The following is a 6,000-nucleotide window of genomic DNA, read 5'->3' on the forward strand; positions in this document are numbered from 1 at the left end:
TGGTACATAATTACAGAGCCTGTCAAAGTCTGATACTGGGTCATAATGTTATTCTCTAAAAATGTTTTTTTTTTTTAAACTTTTAAATATCAACAAACACGACTACTGACAGAGGGATGATGATATTTCATTTAAAAATCAAAAATTATGTTTCAATAACAAACAACTTTATTATAATCACCAAAACAAAATTCACAAAAAGAAAATCATACAAAGTAACAGGCCTACCAGTGAGAACTAACCCTGTTAGTTCAATCATTCAGCTTGTTATTGGTGTAGTCAGAATAACATCTACCATGAAAATCAACACGCATGGCTGCCTTTCTAATAGAAGTCATGTATTCCTCTGCCTTCTGAAAAGACACTTTAAACACAAGTATGTACATTAAATATAATATCTCATGTTGTCATTAAACTGCTGTACACAGAGAAATGTCTTCTCAGATGACCAAATTTACCTGCTAGAAAATTTCGGGATGGCGTAGTGACCCCTTTAGGGTTCACTGTTGTTCAGGTCATGGTTTGCCTTCCGGGCCTTCCAAGATATTCCTTCTTCTCTTTTTAATGCCAGCTTGCTTCTTCTCTACCTCTGAAGAGTCTGCTGCTGAGGAAAACGAGACAGCCACTGCTTCCCAAATGTAGTGTCCAAATGTGATGCCCTTTTAACAATTTTAATATTTTGTGACAGCTAAGAGTGATGTGTAACTACATGAGAACAGCATGAAAACAAGAGCATCAGGCTTTGCAGAGGAGATAAGGACGGAAGCTTTCTTGGTCTAGATCTCCTGCTATCCAATCACAAGGACCCCACTGCCAAGCAATCCGACTGCTGCCCCCCATCACCACCTGGAATCCTCACAATTCTAACAGCTTGGGCCACAATATTTCTATGCGCACCCATTCTCTCTCCTCTTTTATTTCCCTTTTTCTAGTCCCTTTAGTCTCACAGGCTTTTTCCACGCTTGCTTTCTTACAAAGAAGTCAAGTCTTATGTGGACATTGCTGATGAATCAGAATATCCTTTTAACTACTCATAGTTACTGGGGTTAGTACATTTTAAACTGATTACTACTATCAGCACTTGTTATACTCCAGGCACTGAGCTAATAAATTTTCATGCATTACCTCATTTAACTTTCACACCAACTCCAGGAAGGCACTATCATTGTTTTACACATAAGGCAAATAAGACTTGAGTTTTTTTTTTTTTTTTTAAACTAGCCTATAAAATTGAAGGGGTGAAGTTCAATTCTAAATCTGAATCCCTGAGAAAAACTGCCTTCACCAGTTGAAATCTGACTCTTCCAGGTCTTTGGAGTGATTAATTTCCAAATGAGTTTTCCCTTCCTGCTTAATTCTACATCAGATAACTGAGGATGGTAGAAGGCTCCAGGTGACTGATGTTTCACCTTACTAAGCTAATGTCCAGGGAAACGCTCCTTGGAGTGGTTACTCCCCACACACTGCAAACAGTTATACCAGCAGAAGTGACGACAGCGTGGTTATCTCTGCACCAACCAGTCCTGTCCATGAGCCACCACAGACACACATGATGGCGCTACAGGGATAGATGGCCCTCTATATTTGGGCCATGCTATGAGGACTTGGGCTTTTTTAGTGCTATGATTTATTCAACTGAGCAGACCAGCTCAGACAGGGATAAATAAATAATACGAAAAACCAACAGATTTCTCAAATAAACACAGCATGACTTTGCCTTTAACGCACACCTAACGATATTAACACGACAGTTTACCGAGCTTCTACGTGCCAGGTATGGAGCTGCGCAGCACTTTCTGTGCACCACATCCCTGCTCAGGGGCTAGGCCTCGCCAGAAGTGTTAGCAATACAGAGAAGTCAGACCTCAAGACCTGTTCTCGTGGATGGCCAGACCAGCAACAAGTTATCTAAACAATTACAGACAGTCGTAAATGTTATGAAGCAGATATACAAGGTGCTAAGATAGGACTGCTTAAGTATCTATGTTGTTGTTAGCTGCCATCAAGTCACCCCTGCCTCATAATGACACCACGTACAACGGAATGAAATGCTGCCCGGTCTTGCTACCGCTCCCATGATCAGCTGTGGATCAGACTGTTTTTGTGATCCACAGGATTTTCACCGGCTGATTTTTGGAAGTACATCACCAGGCCTTTCTTCCTAGTCTCAGTCTGGAAGCTTCACTGAAACCTGTTCAGCATCATAGCAACATGCAAGCCACCACTGAGAGACAGGTGGTGGCTATGCTTGAGGTGCACTGGCCAGCACCTGAACCCATGTCTCCCACATGGAAGGTCCTACAAGGGAATCTGTACCAACACTGCCCTCATGAAGAGGCTATACAGTAGACTAATCAGGAAAGGCATCTCCAAGGTGGCGACGCCAGATCAAGATCTAAGAATGAACCAACCATGAAGAATATTCTAGGCAAAGGGAGCAACCATATCAAAAACGGGGAGGCAGGAAACAGCCTGGTACCTTGAGGAACAGAAATGTTAGAGCTTAACTTTGTGGTAAGGCACGGGGTGGTTCAAGACTGTCTTCAGAACTAAGCCAAAAAAAAAAAATTTTTTTTTTTTTCAGAACTAGACAGAAACCTTGTAGGCCATGGAAAAGATTTCAAACTCTAAGCAAAATACATTCGCAATAACTCTGGGAGATGGACTCTTATCCCCACGTTAGTCCACGTGAGGAGTAAGACTCAGAGAGAATATAAAACTTGTTCAAGATCACACAAATAGTAAAAGTATGTTCTTTATCACAGGTCTAACATCTCTAAAAATGTCTTTTATGTGTAATGTGAGAAATGAACCTTAGATGCCTTTATCTGAATACTTCTATTCTTCAAACATCAAGACCAAGATACAGGTACTCTCTTAATCTGTTTTCCAACAGCCACTTTAAAACAACTGTCCCAACTAAGATTCAATGTTTGTGTGGTATCATCAATGAAATCCCTGAGATCAGCTGAAAGTAAAACATGCCCTTGGTCCTAAAGTCTTTACCACTTATCAGCTAAGCCATCATGCTGAGCAGCATAACAAATTATCCATGAAAACATTCACGACAGCTTCACCCTCAGCACGCTGTAAAGCAGGTCCCACTGCTGTTTCTCTTCTGCTACCTGGACCATTATCTCAATCAATCTGTTCACACAAGAAGGGCTCTTCTTTTTATGACACATACCGGTATGAGGAATTTCTCCCTTGTAAAAGGAAAACTTTTACAGAAGTACTCAGAGGTACCATAGATGTAAGTGCCATTTCCAAAACTGGAAAAGGAGGGATGCAGATAGGGAACTGAAAAAGATAATCTTCCCTACCTGTAAGGCATGCTACAAACAGAAACTAGCAAAAGGTAGCCTTCTTAGCTCAGGTCATTTACCTACTTACCCTTCTCTAAGTATTTAAATGGGAGATTTACACATCCATTAGCTATAAACAAAACAAAAACCTGTTGCTGTCTAGTCGATTCTGACTACTAGGTTATAAGTAACATAGAGTATTTTACATTATATATGTGCCTGTGTTTCATCCCATTTCATATGATATTTTTAGGAGAGAATAACAACAGTGCTAGTTGCTATCAAGTCGATTCCAATTCACAACGACTCCACATGTATCAGAGCAGAACTGCGCTCCAAAAGGTTTTCAGTGGCAATAATCTTCTGCAAGTACATCACCAGGCCCTTCTTCTGAGGCACCGCCAGGTGGATTCGCACCACCAACCTTTTGGTTAGTAGTCAAGTGCTTAAACAACTGCACTACCCAGAGACTTCATAACAACTGTAATTGTCACAAATTTGGAAATGGACATAACGTTTCCCCCCTTTTCAGTGTATGACTTTGAAAGAAGATCACACAATTACTTCCACAACCAAAATAAACTGGGATCAGCAGCAAAAAAGTTTCCTGAAAACTGGCCACTTGTGAGGTATGATAACATAAAAAGATGGTTTGAAGAAGGTACTTGCTTTCTGTTCCCTAAAAAGAAAGCAATGCAAAAGAACACCTTTCCAGGTCTAAAGCAAGACCAGAGAATATCATGGACTGCAACTGCTCAGAAAGCAGTCAGCTCACCAGAGCCTCTACACCCCAACGCCTTCTATGGCATCAGATCCCTCTGCCGCCACTCCCTGCCAGTTGTGTGCCAAGGGAGGGTGGCTAGGTGACACAAGGGTGTGCCCCTGGGTGGAGGCAGAGCTTACTGCCGGCCTGTCTTCCCACCGTAAGAATGGAGGGCAACGGGCAAGGAAAAAAAAAAAAAATCAATGGTTCAAAAGAAGTAAAGGTTCAGGTGAATAAACTGGTGATCCTTACCCACATTCAAAGTGGAAAGCACTGGCCAGGAGCCAGGGAAGAAGAACCTCCACCAAGTCCACTGTCAGTCAGACAGCTTCCTCAAAGGCAAGAAGAGGGGCAGGGTGAGGCCCTACCTTGCTTACAACACGGACAGATTCTGCAACTCAGTATGTCCATACTAGGTGACAAAGGACTAAAGAGAAAATGGAAAGCAGAAGCGAATGTCAAAATACCACCGACGACTTTTTAGTTTTATCTGTTAAGCTTGGTAAACAAAGTCACGCATGCCTTAACATAAGGTTGACTCTCCATAGCACCAAACATCCTTAAAATTCACTCAAGCTAAGTGGATTTCATGTTGTGGGAGCCGGTGGGTTAAGAAGATGGCAGGATAACTTTCTGCGTACTGTAGGTGAGAACGTGTCAGATACTTCATCTTGAAGTAGATGGAAGTTTACTTTTGACTACAAATGTATCTTTATTCCGAGAACACAGTAAATCAAAATCATAGTTGGGACACACCTAGTGTCTTATTCACGTTATGAGACCACTATGCTCTTCGGTCCTCACCCACCTTAACACGTTGCCTTATCCAAGGGAGACGTTCCAAACACAAGTGGTGAGCTTAATTCAATACCACACACTTCACTCCTGGAAGCCCCAGTTCCACCATATGCCCCCACCTGGACCCTTTATTCCAAAGAAGTGGGGACAGGAACCCCAAGCCTCACGTTCTGACTACATGTAAGTTGGCATGCAGATGGCCGCACACACTCCAAGTTTGGGGCCAGGACCCGCCTCTAAGGAATGTCCAGGTTCTGCTACCCGAGCAGCCGCGATGGTGTCCCTGAAGTTGGCAACTACCGAAACCAAGTAAAGGTGAAGGCCCGCCTGGGTCCCAGGGCCGTTTAAAATCCCCAGTCCCTCGTCCCCACCTCCATGGCAGCACGCTCATGTCCGGCAGCACGTTCCATGAGGGGCCCGGCCCGCCGACCCCCAGCCCCGGCCCCGGAGCGCAGTTTGGGCCCGCCCGCCCCGGCTGCACAGCCCGGCCCGGTCCGCAGGTCCGCGGGACGAGGCGGGCGGACCTGAAGGCCCAGGCTCCCGGCTCCTGGGCCGAGCGGGCAACAAAGGCGCGGCCGGGCCTGCGGGCCGAGCCGGGTGGGCGCGCGGCGGAAGCGGCCCGGCCCGGCCCGCAGGCCTCGCCCCCGGCCCGATCGGCCCGATCGGCCCGCCCGGTCCGCCCGGCTCGGCCCCGCGCCCCCGACCCCGGCCCTGCCCGCCGCCAAGGAGACGAGCCCGCCCCCCGGGCCCCGGACGGGGACAAGGCCCTAGCAGCGCCCCCCAGACCGCAGCGCTCACCCGCGACCGGCTCCGCGTCCTCCGCCCGCGCCGGCGCGACTGCCGCTCGGCCCTCCTCCGGCACCGCCTCCACCCGCCTCCTTCCTCCTCCTCCTCCGGCAGGGGGGGCACCCGCGCTGCGGCCCGCGCGGGAGCGGAGCGGCGGCTCCTGGCGGTGGAGCTGAGCGGCGGGCTGGAAGGGGTCCCGGGGTCGGAGGGCCCGAGGGGTGGGGCGGAGCGGGCCGCAGGGGGGGTGGGGGTCAGAGGGGCCCGAGGGGAGGGTTGAAGGGGGGTGGGGTTTGGAGGGGAGCGGGGGTCCGAGGAGAGTTGCGGGGCGCGGGTCGGGGTCTGAGGGGA

At 47.5% G+C, this 6,000-nt stretch overlaps 1 protein-coding gene across 2 annotated transcripts in view; it reads right to left on the reverse strand.

Moving 5' to 3' along the window:
- SOCS6 (suppressor of cytokine signaling 6) overlaps positions 1–5,758 on the reverse strand; it is a 38,281-nt gene extending 32,523 nt beyond the window's left edge. Inside the window, exon 1 of one of the 2 annotated variants that reach the window (XM_064294405.1) lies at positions 5,665–5,758. The gene's annotated coding sequence lies outside the window, so the exon portion shown is untranslated. Of the gene's footprint in view, positions 1–458; positions 5,289–5,664 lie in introns of those variants that run through there. The other variant, XM_003406252.4, reaches the window with a different exon arrangement.
- Positions 5,759–6,000: the final 242 nt, after the last annotated feature.

Source organism: Loxodonta africana, chromosome 11, assembly GCF_030014295.1.
Source record: "Loxodonta africana isolate mLoxAfr1 chromosome 11, mLoxAfr1.hap2, whole genome shotgun sequence".
Classification (NCBI taxonomy): domain Eukaryota; kingdom Metazoa; phylum Chordata; class Mammalia; order Proboscidea; family Elephantidae; genus Loxodonta; species Loxodonta africana.